The following is a 14,661-nucleotide window of genomic DNA, read 5'->3' as shown; positions in this document are numbered from 1 at the left end:
ATGCTCTGTTTGGTTTATCAATAGTATAAAAGGCAGGCCATAGACAGACTAATCGTTAGTATTTTAATAATGACCTCGTTTTCACGTCATATAGGCGTGAGGCCGAAACTAACTAGGATAAGATTGAAAACATTCATTTATTATAATATTACTAGCTAATCTATTTATACGTCAATATCTGTGGTCTAAATGTCAACTTGCTTTAAAGTTATGCACCATACACAATTAGAGAACATCATCGATGGTGCTTCCTTTCCAATCCGCTATCTTGTTTTTCTCGCCGCTAATTCGAAATCAGTCACATGATTTAATATTGGCAGAGTTAGTTGTACATAATGTAGACTGAGTATTAAGGCAATACTACTGTAGCTGATTCGTAAATAACTGGTTATAACAGTTGCATAAGTTCGAAATGCTGAGAATGCCGACGCCGTTCCTCTCCCTGACCAAAGAGATGAGCTGAAGATAGGAAATTAAATGGTTTTACTTTTTATACTTAAACTATTGTTAATTTATTGTGTTCAAATGTTTACCTCTATGTCATAAATTAATTGAAATTATGAGGTCTTGGTGCGTCAAATTGGCCCACTGCCGATCACTGACCTCAGCTTTATAACGGGGCTAGTAAGATATCAGCTAATTAATAATACGATATAATATGTATATAGACCTAAATTTTATAAAATCATTTTACAACAATCTTAAATGTCTTTTAATGGTAAATCCAGCTGTCGATAAGACGACGGTGTCTTACAAAGATAGTCAGATTTTTGCGTCATAGGGTCAAGTCTTTATACACAGACACATCTTTTATTTGGTTTTTATGTCGCCTTGTCTGGTGACTGGCCATAATTAACTCAATATATGATAAAGCTGTTCGTAAAACACAATGCAAGTACATTATGAGAATTGGATCGGTTACTGTGAAAGCTTTACGAAACCATAAATCAAGTATTTGCGGAAAACAAAGTGTCGTAAATTTAACCGTTTAGTGTTTTTGTTATTTCAGCTGAGAAAGGCTGATGGAATCAATTTCTGTACCATGCAATATATTTATCGTTCGTTGAATGTTCCATTACTATCATTGCATATAAATGTTCTGATACAAACCGTGGTGTTGTTTACTTTGTTCAGTAATTGAACCTCGATGTCAAGGAAATGTTCTGATAAAAAAAACAACAAAAAATGAATAGATAATTAGTTTTGAAAGTTAGATGTTTTGTATTTGGAACTTAACGCTAAGCAAATGTATTTGTGTGATATCGTGATACGACTTAAGTAAATTCTCCCGAGTGTACGGAAACCTATATTGGACCATTCCATATTAAAGTCAGATCAAAACATGAAAAACATGCAAGTTGAAACAAAAAACAAAAATTATCCTGGACAGATTTTGTTCAAAAAATTATTGTTACATTATCAATAAGTATCCCTTTTTATTGTCTCTGTCACGTTTCAGAACTAACCACTTTCCGAGGTCGAGTGGAGAAATCCTACTAGATGAGATCAGCAGCTTCGTCGGACAAAAAGCTTTTAACAAAGAAATAAATTATTCACTTTATCTCCTGAAGATTTCGTTACATGTTCATGTATCTTCCAGCAACATCTTAAAGTACTTGAGCAAACTTAACTCCTGTGTTTTGTTTGACTTTTGAAACAAAAAACATAGTATAGGTTACCTGAATATAATTTTTTTCAGATCTAGAGGGGAAAAACAATAGCATTTCGATTATTTTGGTTGTGGGGAAAATGGTGATCACTGAACTCATTTCTTCCAGTTGATTTTGGTGAATGGATTTAGTTATCAAAACTACAAACACCATTATTGTAGATACAAATATCATGTTTATTATCAAAAGGATTGATTGGATTGTGTTCGATGTTGCATTTTCACTTCAGTTGATTTAGCGTAGCCAGGGATAGAAAAATAATAGAAAAAAGTTCTAAATTAAACAGATATAGTGTCGTTAATTATAAAGCATCGATGGTCAGACTTACTCCCACCTACCACAACAATTACGAATTTACTGAGACGACTGATAAATGGCCAGTAATGATAGACACGAGACACGGATAATGTCACTCTATAATGTATATCCAAAGCATTTCGATAATAAAAGAAATGTATGAGGAGAAAATGGAAATAAAGAATCGCTCTTGATTCTTTTATTGATGTTTTCTTCTGGGCGTTGATGACACTTCACGTGTACCACATCAGGACACAGTCGAATACAGATTTACCGTCCAAGTCCTTTGTGTACATCAAATCACGACGCGTGGTTTAGGTCGCTCAGTAAACGAGGACTGTTCTCTTCCGCGTATCGCTTTGTTAAATTGAATTTATATTGGTCTTATTGAGCCCCCGGGACAATAGAGTGGGGAACATATGTCGAGAGGACAATGAAAGTGTTTAAGCACATCGAATACTGTCGTTAGATTTCTAAGAGAACCTGAAAACAGTACTTGTACAAGCCTTAAATCATTTATAGGACTCACACGACCCCAATATCTTGTAGCCTAATAACTGTTGTGACCCACACGGATATTCTTTAAATATGATTACCGTTTACTTAGTTAATGAGAGTTTTAGACTTTATAAATAAAAGTCATGTCGTGCCAATCACCTCGAGAAATAAACCTGATAAGTGAAGGGTATCAAGTTAAATAGATAAAATATAAAGGAATAACTCGGTTTGGACACATTTCCCATATTTCACTTCATCTATAGCAAAGAAATGTACAAATACTATCTATACATCTATTTCTGGTGTGTCGGTGTATTTGTTTCGTCTTTTGTTAACGGCTTACCATTTGTTCATCAATTTTGAATTTGAGTATGGTTTTGTTCATTTCTTTATATTCTCCTGTTATTTTTGTATGATAATATAACAAAATAATACTTATGTTTGGCGGCAAAATGATTTTTGTTCTATAGGTGTATTCACCTTCTGTTTGAATATTGATCTAGGGAAATTCAAATGATATCACGTTTTAAAACAACAAAGAATTTAATGTCAATTTCTGAAATAAGAACAAGGTATAAAACAACCAGTAAGGTTGGGGGTGTATGTGAGGGGTGAGGGGGTTGCTCAGTTATACCACAAATACAGAATTTAATACTAAATCACAATGAAGACCGACCGAGACATGTATGTAATGGAAATATCAGAAATTCAGTAAAATATTTTAGAGCTGAGGATGAAATCCTGAGTACATGAAAAGATAAATGCATTTTCGTCATTTGACAGCTCGTCATCACCGAATAGTAACAGTTCAGTAGATTTGGACGATTTATTGCAGCAAAGGAACGTAAATAATGTTGAGAGAAAAGACGGCAATGTAACAAATAATGACCATTAGTTTCCTCGTTTTCCATACATGAACGGAAAGTACTATCGATAAGATTTCTACTGTATAAGTAAAATTTTAAAGAACTACATTCCATTCTTAATCTAGAATGATGAATCTGACCCATCCTGCTTTCGATATAGTAGAACAATGGAACTTCGTGTGAATGATCACAGAGGTGATTTTTAGTTTAAAAATCGATAGGTGAAAAGGTAAGGGGTCACCTGTTTTTTCTAATTTGGTTTAAATAACTTGTTTCGCAATTGTTGTAAAACAAATAAAGTTTATATATTATATATAATTTGGTCTGGCAAGGAATGCAAGAGTACAGATGGGAGAAAAGATTTACTATATAAATTATTACGACAGGGAATTGGGCGAAAATTGCTGCCAACGCGGGTATTATGATCGTTGATATGATTGTTACGTTGGGGAAGAATATCCTGTAAGTATTACGGGCAAGGCCGTGCACCATTTTGTGAAAACAAATAATTTTGTGATATTTACGTCCTTGTTCAAGTGGCAGCCAGCTCGTTCCAATATATAATTTTACTCTACTGGTTAGCCTAGAACCTCCAGTTAAAAGTCGAGCTGCTTCTAATTGGAGATCTTCCAATAAGTCGGATTGGGCTTTAGCTAATATAGGTCGAATGAATGAGAAATACATAGTTTGAAGACATTTGCGATCTAAAGTAAATTTAAATTTCCGCAAAATGTTAATTTTGGAAGATAACTTGGATTTTATGTAATTAAAATGTTCGTTCAAACTTCCATTCCCAGACAGATACAGACCAAGATGTTTATGAGAAGCAACTTCCGTAATGACAGTATTATTCATGACAAGAGGGGAATGAGAAGTGTAATAGATTTCTTTATTTTTGAAAAGGTTGTTATTCAATATGTCGGCGCTGGCTCTAGGAGTGTCGATAATGGTATACAGGTAGGTATCATCAGCGAATAACTTAATGATGGCATTAATATCCTTAACGATGTCATTAATAAAAATTAGAACCAAAAGGGGGCCAAGAATGGAGCCTTGGGGAACACCAGTTTTTACTTCTGACCAATTGGAACTTTTGCCGTTGATAACAACTCTCTGTTTGCGATCATAAAGGTAATTTTCAAACCAACTTAAAAGTGATCCCCGGATCCCAAAGCTTGAAAGTGTAAGAAGAAGGCCCTTAAGCCACACCCGGTCGAACGCTTTACTTATATCGCAAAAGGCCATTCATATTTCCTTTCCCTTGTCTAGTGCAGAATAAGCATCGTGAATGCAAGAAATTTGTTGATAGGTGAATCACCATGCATAAAACCCGACCGATATGAGGAGAGCAGATAGGTAATTGCAAGAAATTATAGACATGTTTATACATGCATTTTTCCATTTGTTTGCCAACCATATATATCAGGGATATGTGCCTATAATTAGTAAGACTAGACTTGCTTCATTTTTTATGTACAGGCGTGCCTTTTTGCCTTTTTCCATTCTGATGGAAATACACCAAAGTTCAAAGATCTATTAAAATGGGTACAGAGAAGGTTATATATGATATCTACAGATTCTTTCAGCAATCGTTGATTCACGAGATCTGGACCAACAGCTTTAAAACAATAAAGATTCTGTATAGCATCTTTAACGTCATAAATAGATATGTTAAAATCAGATAAATTATTGTTACACTCGTCGATACTGTTGGGGAGGACAGCATTGGATTCATCTATAGATGATTGGCCACAGAAGAAGTTAAATAGACAAGCTTTCTCAAAGTCATCTGAAACATTAGTACTATTGTGAAGAAGAGGTTGTTTGCAGAATTTTCCAGAGTTTGGTAACAGTAAATGTACATTTTCCAACCAGTCCTTTGCATTGAGTTGTGAGGGAGAAGCAAGTTTTTTACATAGATTATTCATATATTTCACTTTAGCCTGCTTTATTGTATTAACACATTTATTACGGATATTGCGAAATTTAGACCAGTGAGCATCACTAAGACTACGTTTGGCTTTCTTATGAATACGTTTCCGAATTAGTTTCCGTATTTCGTTCGTCATCCAAGGAGGGTCGTCAGATCTAATCTTTACAGCTTTGTAAGGAATACACATTTTGGCGATGTCAAGAAGGGTATTAGTAAAGATTTAACGGAAGCATTAAGATCTTCTACTTCAATCAAAACTATACCAAATTACAGCTTTTAATTTCTCTTTAAACAAATTAAAATTACCACGATCAAAAAGTCAAACGCTATGTCTGAATGTATGCTGCACCGACTTTACAATATTAAAAGAGCAATACGTGGGACAGTGATATCCAACTGGCTTGTCGAGAAAACCTTCCCCAACAACACATTTACCAATAATATTAACGTCACTAGTACACACTATGTCTAACAAGGACGTGGAAGATTCCGTATTAAAAGTTGGTGACTCTACAAGTTGTGATAGATTAAAGGTGAGAAGTATATCACCTAGATGGAATGATCATCTAAAATGTTAGCATTAAGGTCACCTGTTATAACAATATTGGATAAACCTGTGTTATAAGCTAGTTCGATAGACTGTGATATGTGAGACCACGTAATAACAGGAGAGTTAGGATGTACCATACAAAAAAATATCTGCTCCAAGGACAATTTCCAACCATACACATTCAATAGTGGGTAGTTCTAGATCTCGCCTTCTAATTGCGGTTGTATGGTTTTTGACATAAACAGATATACCACCACCCATCCGGACTGTTCTACAATAGCAGAATGGATCAGCATAGCCAGGAAAAATTAAATCTGATGAACTATCGTTAACATTTAGCCAAGTCTCGGTAAAAGATATAGATGGAAAAATTGTTTAGTTCAGCATATAGGATATCGAGCTTATGTTTGAGACTTTGAACATTGAGATGGACAAAGGAAATGTTAGTATCAGTACTGATATGGTCACTGGTAGAAGAGAATAGAGAGGAGTCAGATGTAGTAGTAGAGGAGGGACCTGGATTAAACTCTTTGTCACCAGATAATACTAGATGCCATTGAATAAAAAACCATTGTAGGTACGAGTAACAGAATAAGTTTAAAACATTAAATATAAAATGGTAAGATAACTTAGGCTGGTACCATTGATCAACATATAATACGCATGCGCAGATATAAAACGTAACGGGATACAAAATCAACAGCAAAAGCCTAACACACAGCATATCAAGGTCAAGGACGGTCACAAAGATTACCCTCTAAGTAATCCCAGAGCGAATCAGGAGAAATTAGTAGTGTGCACAAAATGATGTTTTAATAAAAGGTGAATAGTTAGGTATACTGTGCAACAGTATTACTGGACATGAATGTATATATAGATATCGCAACGTCTCCAAAACAGCTTATTGTACATGTAAATAGAGTAATAGGATAACAACCATACACAAAAATATCAGTGGAATAACTAAAACATTAATATATATATACAGTTAATTATCAACACTTATGTATATGGTATATGTATTATATATGTATGTGCACTGACAAAGGGAAATAGTTATATATGTAGTAATATAGAACGATAATATATAAAAAAAAATCAAAGGAAAAATGACAACAAATAGCACCTGTATGCATCGTGCGAAAGTGTACAAGCATATATAATCGAAACTAACAAACTCATCACAGCGGGTACGTCATGCTTAACGGCTTTGCTACTTAAACCATTGATAACAAAAACGATCAGGGTAAGTAACTGATACTGGAGTATTTTTAAAATGAATGAAAATACATTAGAAAACTTTATTATTAAGTTTACTTTTTTTTTTTTTTTTTGTTTTTTTTTTTTGTTTTTTTTTTTTGTTTTTTGTTTTTGTTACATTTTGGACATTATACATGCTAATTATAGGAAAGAAAACTAACAATGACAAAGTATTATGGGAAATTATTACGTATTACTTTGTGAATGGTCGCGAATTCCGGGAAAAATAAGAAATATATAAAATGAGGACTGTGTTGTGAATCACTGGAGTTTGATACAACGTACATCATAGAATAGCATGGAAATGCTCGTACAAATTAGGACACTAAATTAAAATACGTTTGTACTTGATCAACATTCAGGTGTCTGGTATAAGGTATATTTATTAATTGGATGAAGTTTACAAAAACTCAATAGGTAGATATGGAATGAAATTCAGGTAACAAATAACACACATATGCTAATTTTACTATGTGTGATTGGTAACTTCTACTATGTAAATGACTGGACAAATTGTAAGTTAATTAATAAAAATTAAGGACTTCATCTCTTAAAGGCTCATTGGTAAGCGTCACACAGGGACACGATGTAAATATAATGCAACCAGTATACTTGACAACGTAGTAACCTCTTATTTCCATAGATTAGATGGAGTCTCGCGTTGAAGGAACTTTTCACAGTCAGGACCGCTAGATAACACATGTGTTGCGTCCGACGCGTCCAGTATGACTATTTTGCCGTCCAATGTCCATGCTTTTACGAGACGCTTCCGGACTAGTTCACAGGCATCGCACACGATGTTGCCTCTATTTTTGGTCAGGTCCTCATTTATGGATACGTGCTTCAGATCGTGGTGTTTTTTTCAGCTTAGGGGTGGATCTAAGTCTGGTAGCCCTTCAGCCGCACTATTATCTGTCGCGTTTTCCCGCTAGATGCTGGACCGTTCTACATCGTCTGGTGAGAGTTCAAGTCCAGATTTGTTCACAAGATCAATGACAAGTTCAGTGGTATCTTCAGACGGTTGTTCAGGTATACCAGCTACTTTAACGAGGGGCCGGCGACTGTACTGCTCAAGGTCATCGACCTTGTCACGAAGGTCAATTTTCTCTTTAACAAGTGCCCTGTTACTATCAGATAGTTTTGAACACTCAGTCTGTAAGCTGTCTATGTGGGATTGTACTGGGGCGACCACTTCGGCGACAGATCGGGAAATCTCGGACTTTATGTCAGTGATGATTGAGTTCTTCACTGCGTTGTTAATGCGAGCAACGTCATGACCAGAGAGGCTAAAGTTGCCCGGGGGTGGAAACTGAGCGAAACTGTGAGATGGTGGCACATTACGTATTTGATGGTACGGAATCAAGTTTCCCATACAATGCGTCATGGGAGTTGATGATAACTGCGTATCAGGGGAGACACTGATTAAGTCATTCATTACAGAAGTCCACAGACTTTGCACACTGTCTAGTTTATTCTTTTTATTTTCTTGCAATGTATCAGGCAGTGTAGAAAAAATTGACAACAAATGCCGTGGTCTCTTGGAGTCGTTGACTTCCGCGCTAGTAGAGTGACATGGCGTATCGCATATCACTTGACATACAGTGTCTATGTTCAGGTACAGGTACACGTGTGAAATGACAACACCGCGCGTGACTGAATGATAGGAATGTAATGTCTTCTCAGGGAGACACCTGAAAAAGTACTAGGAGAATAAAGAAAAAGTACATGTCTTCCGTTTCATCGACGAAATTTGTTCTCAAGGCACACTTTATAACCGATAGGCAATAAAAGAAAAAAGAAAAGAGAGGAAAGAAATATAAATATAACTGATCGCTGAAATTAACTACGTGTTGATGTTCAGGGCATTTTAGTACAATTGCCTTACAAGCAATCGACTTCTAGCGTGACTAAGGAAGTATAATGCACAAGCACGCAAAATAATGACAATAAAAGTAAACAAACGTGCATTGGTACCGGTTATCAAGTAGTGCGAAATAGCCAAGTAACGCATTAAAAAAGGTAAAAAAAGTGTTAAGAGATACCTTGTAGACAGATTATACTGCAGTGGATACACCCGACAACATTCGATATTTTTTTATTCCCAGAGTAGTGAGCATAAAATTAAACCACAAAACAGGTTTGAACAAAGCTATTTCTGTTTTATTGAGAAATAAATAAAGCACATGCGACCGGTAAACGTTTCAAATAACAGGGCAACAGTGTAATTTTCTGACATAGATGTCGTATATTGATGGCGTCTTAGATATAAAAATCAATACGGGCAGCTTTCCATCAAGCTGTATGATAAGTTCTATTCCCTTATTGTGAATTTTCCGTTTCTGGAAAGCAATAAATCGTCTTCCCAAACCTATGGTGTTTATATATCGCAGTTGATTCGATATTCGAGTGCCTGATCCCATTATCTTGATTTTAGTGCAAGAAGTTGTCAACTGACAAACAGATCCTAACATGGGGTTTCAAAAGAATCAGGTTGATGCAAAATATAGGGAAGCTAGATAAATATTCTATTTTAGTGCAATATGAAGTTGGACTTGATAGATGCTCGTTAGTTTGCATGTTGGTTCCATTATTATATATGTTGTCCTCATTCGTGTCATTACTTACTCGGATTGACCAGGATTTGCATGGTGGAAATTGTCCATGAAGCAGAAGACGCTTACTCTTCGGGAACACCTGATCATAGTCTCCGTGTACTTTTAGAAGTCTCCGTGTAAAACTTTCTTTTGTTCATTTTCAGCCCTAGTTGAGTTTGGATTATGACTAATTGACAAGTTGGTATTTTCTAATTATTTTTGTGGTATTAGGAAGTACCCAGACACATTCGACTTTCCTAGATAAAACAATTTAACTATAAGTGCACTTTTGCTCTTATAAGAGTCGAATTTTAAGTCAGAGACCGTAGTTTCATCTCCAAATATATTTATACTTAAACGATACACGTATACCTGTATCTTCTTGAAGAATCCATCTATCACCGTTTATTTCCGTGGTAGAGAGGTCAGACACAACAATTACACCTCGTAACTATAGCTGCTGTGAACAACGCTGAAAGTATCATTTTAGAATAGGTTTTGGCATATAGATTATATATTTAGTATCGAGTTTCACATCAATCAGTCTAGGATAGTTTCCTAAAAACCTTCTGTCGACTGCTATTTTGCATCACGGAGGAGTCTGCAAGGATAAAACAAATGTATGATGCAGTATAGTTCCTTGTTTGACGCTACAGTATCAAATTTTAATTTCCCATCAAAAGGTGCTATTCCCTAGGGAGACAATCAGTATTTCAGTAACATGATCAATGTTATGCTGCTTTTAGATCCATGTGACAATGTTTGCCCTTTTATCAACTTTGAAATCTGACATTACTTTTTTTTCCATTTCTTTTGTATGCTGTGTGATTTTAGCCACCTTTTCTGTGTTAACGACTCTTCTAAATACTATAATGATTACAATTTTAAGAGTATTTTGTTTAATTGTTTTCCGAGTAAGGATACCGTTGTCCTGTGACTTAACAAACCATATCAAAATCGTACAAACACAAATAAATAAGGGTTATTTTCTGTATAACACTCTGCAGTGATACTGATGCTCACAAAAGCACAATTAGCTCAGAGATGACACGTCAACGTGCCGTCTAAATGACATTCAAGTGAAAAGAAACTGTTCATGGGCTGTAAATTGGCCTTATGAACGTAGACAGCGCCCCCGTAAGCATCCAATTTAGTGCTGAGTGTCACGTGGGGAGCAATATTTACCAGTCTTAATAACCTGGGTAGATCATGACCTGAGCACAGAAGTATAGTCTTCCTCATACAAACTGGAAATGTGGCAGTGTCAAGGGAACAGAAAAGTAAAACGCGAGGATATAAAGATATCAAGTATTGTCCTTTCCGACAATCTCGCCAAGGGAAATGAAAGCGCAGGCATGTCACCTTTTCAGATTAGATATTTTGTTAAATATCAATAGATACATTGCTGTAACGATGCATGTAGTTATATTTTATGTGTTATAAGTTCAACGCGCCATTCAATAGGCAGTGCTATTTTGAGATGGGGTCTCATTGTGACTACCTCACTGAACAGCATACGGAAGGCCCGTCGCATATCACTCAGAGCCATTTGAGTCTGACACAACAACCAAACACAGCAACATAGACCAGTTCATTTCTCAGCTTGGGTAACAAGTATTGGGATGCGCAAACCACACATCACGGATTATGTACTGAGGTTGCTTAGGTCAATGCCCTTTTGAGTGAACTTCAGTACTTAAACGTCATGATTGACAGTATGGACATTTTACAAATACCAAAAACAATTGAAAATAAGCAAAACTACGAAAAGATGGGTCCTAGATATGAGCGGAGAAATTATTTTAATTACGTAAAAGACTTACAAGCTAATGATTACACACAGAAGGGGCATCCGAATTCATACTGAAGAAAACAAGAGGCCCATGGGCCTTAACGGTCATCTGACAAAAAGCAAGCCAAACCTAGAAAGTGGGTTGAGGTCATTCATTTGAACAAACTTGGTAGCCTCTCCTCCAAGCATCTTACAGGCCCAATATCAGCACTCATGGACTTTTGCTTGTTGAGAAGAAGTCGTTTGTATATTTTAACATATTTGACCCCTGTGACCTTGAAAGTGGGTTGAGGTCATTCATTTGAATAAACTTGGTAGCCTTTCCTCCCAGCATGCTACAGACCCAATATCGGCACTCATAGACTTTTGCTTATTGAGATGAAGTCCTTTGTATATTTTAACATATTTGACCCCTGTGACCTTGAAAGTGGGCCAAGGTCATTCATTTGAACAAACTTTGTAGAGCTCCATGCCAGCATGCTATGGGCCAAGTATTAGCCCCCTAGGCCTTCTAGTATTTGAGAAGAAGTTATTTAAAGATTTTGACATATTTGACCCCTGCGACCTTGAAAGTTGTTCAAGGTTATTCATTTAAATAAACTTGGTAGCCTTTCCTCCCAGCATGCTACAGACCCAATATCGGCACTCATAGACTTTTGCTTATTGAGAGGAAGTCCTTTGTATATTTTAACATATTTGACCCCTGTGACCTTGAAAGTGGGCCAAGGTCATTCATTTGAACAAACTTTGTAGGGCTCCATGCCAGCATGCTATGGGCCAAGTATTAGCCCCCTAGGCCTTCTAGTATTTGAGAAGAAGTTATTTAAAGATTTTGACATATTTGACCCCTGTGACCTTGAAAGTTGTTCAAGGTCATTCATTTAAACAAACTTGATAGCCCTTCATCCCAGCATGCCACAGGCACAATATCAGCAATCTGAGCCTTTTGGTTATTGAGAAGAAGTTGTTTAAAGATTTTAACATATTTGACCCCTGTGACCTTTAAAGTGGGTCAAGGTCATTCATTTGAACAAACTTGGTAGTCCTTCATCCCAGCATGTCACAGGCCCAATATCTACACTCTGAGCCTTTTGGTTAATGAGAAGAAGTTGTTTAAAGATTTTAACATATTTGACCCCTGTGACCTTTAAAGTGGGTCAAGGTCATTCATTTGAACAAACTTGGTAGAGCTCCATGCCAGTATCCTCTGTGTAATCGGGGGTTGCAAGAAACGTCACAACACCGGAGTTCGTTCTGTATATTTATTACGATCATAAGGACGACACCCTGTAACAAATACAAATAGAACACATTACACTCTTGCCTCTTACATACTATAAAAAAAAAACAACAAGGGGAGGTAACTCGTACAAGTTAAAAAAGCGATCTTATTAACTGAAATATGTCACTGTACATTTCGTTTATCTCTTATAATTATACATATAATCTGGTATGAGGCTATATGCTTGGTTATTACAAAATATAACAATATATATCATACCTGCATGTAGTGCAGGGCCGATGATCGTCGAACCCCACTCAATAAACTGAGGATCAGGATCACATTCTAAAAATAACAACATACACACTCTTACACACCGATATACACAAAGTCAACAGATATATAAAAAAACTCTCATGAGATAGACACATCTGACCATCATGTACTTTGACAATGAGACTTCATATCACACACGTTTAGCCATTGCCAATTGCATAAATTCAAATAAATAAATAAATAAATAAATAAATAAATAAATAGAGTAAAGTGTGAGATTAATAGTAAGACATTATAGATAATAAGACTTACATTAAATCGTCTGTCTTTGTCGGAGCCAGATCTATAGCACAACTGCTAGTTCCAAAACAAACTTGTCATCTGGCAAATTCCCGCCAACTGACCACACAAAGAACAACAAACACAATGACCACACCAACTGACCAATCAGAACACAAGACATAATAAAACACTATGACACTAACGCCACCAAAGGCAATCACACCTTCGGACACGGACGGACGCGGATATATATATATAACGACGTCAACGATAAAATAGGCAAAGCGAAAGCTGGTACTTACGACATGAAGTAATTATATTAAATAAAACAATAACAAATAACCCTGTTACATCCTCCCCTGCTTCGGAAAATGTCGTCCACGACTAAAGACATTCCTAGGAATGCTGCTACTTACATAGCATAAATGTAAAAACTTTCCTGCAAAACTGAAAATAATAATAAAATCATCTAAAAACAAGAAAATCTGGAACTATTAATCAAGTAAATCTGGAACTATTAATCAAAAAGGCAGAACAACTCAAGTCTTCCCAGCAACAATACTCAGAAGAACAGAGACAACCCTGTCATCCTGTCTGTCCAGAGATCCCACTTCTACTAGTTCCGAAAGGAATCTGGCACGACTTCGCCACTCAGGCTCACCCAGTTGCTGTTTCAGCACATATCGGTCATCTCTCATCCAGGCGGGTTTGGCCCGACTCCTCAGTGACCGTCTAGGTGCCACAGGACTTGCCTGGCGATCAGCTGGTGGCTCCAATTCTTCGGGTTGCTCAACAGGTTCTTCTATCTCTTCTGGTTGCTGCTCATGCACAACATCCTCGGGCACTGTGGTAGTGGCTTGTCCGGAAACGATGTTGGGTCGAACATCAGTCGTAACCACTACCACTTCCTCCTCCTCCGAAGATGAAGTGGAACCTTCGTCACTAGAAGGTTCTCCCCTAACAGGCGCTCTGGGTTTCCTCACTCGAGGAGTGGGAACCGGCCTCTCTGGTGGCTTGGGTGGAGCTGTGTCCATGTGCAGGTAACCTATGGGTAAGAGAAGGTTCCTATGGAGAGTTCTTGTTCTTCCCTCCCCGTTTTCCCTCCGTACCACATAGGAAGGTATTCCAGGACGAGGCTGCTCTATCACGATGTAAGGATCTTCTTCCCATCGGTTGGCCAGCTTATGTCTTCCTTCAAAGGCGACTATTTTGACAAGCACCCTATCTCCCACATTCAGTACAGCTTCGCGGACCCGCTTGTCGTAGTTGTTCTTCTGACTGGCTTTGGCCTGGTCGGAATGAGCTACTGCCAACTCATAGGCATGCCGTAGTCGCTGACGCAGGTCTTCGGCATACTGAGAAACGGTACCACCTTCTTGCTCACTCCCGACACCAAACGCAAGATCGACAGGTAATCTGGG

At 37.0% G+C, this 14,661-nt stretch overlaps 1 protein-coding gene across 1 annotated transcript in view; it reads left to right on the top strand.

The window, feature by feature from the left end:
• The window catches only part of LOC132563327 (uncharacterized), a 64,813-nt gene extending 63,251 nt beyond the window's left edge, over window positions 1-1,562 (top strand). Inside the window, exon 5 of the transcript XR_009554794.1 lies at window positions 1,460-1,562. The gene's annotated coding sequence lies outside the window, so the exon portion shown is untranslated. The remainder of the gene's footprint in view (window positions 1-1,459) is intronic.
• The last annotated feature ends 13,099 nt before the right edge of the window (window positions 1,563-14,661 follow it).

This window comes from Ylistrum balloti, unplaced genomic scaffold (assembly GCF_031769215.1).
Source record: "Ylistrum balloti isolate Yb309-2 unplaced genomic scaffold, AGI_CSIRO_Ybal_v1 Utg371680, whole genome shotgun sequence".
NCBI lineage: Eukaryota > Metazoa > Mollusca > Bivalvia > Pectinida > Pectinidae > Ylistrum > Ylistrum balloti.
Note: the sequence above shows the minus strand (reverse complement) of the source record. Positions and strands in the feature narration are given on the sequence as shown.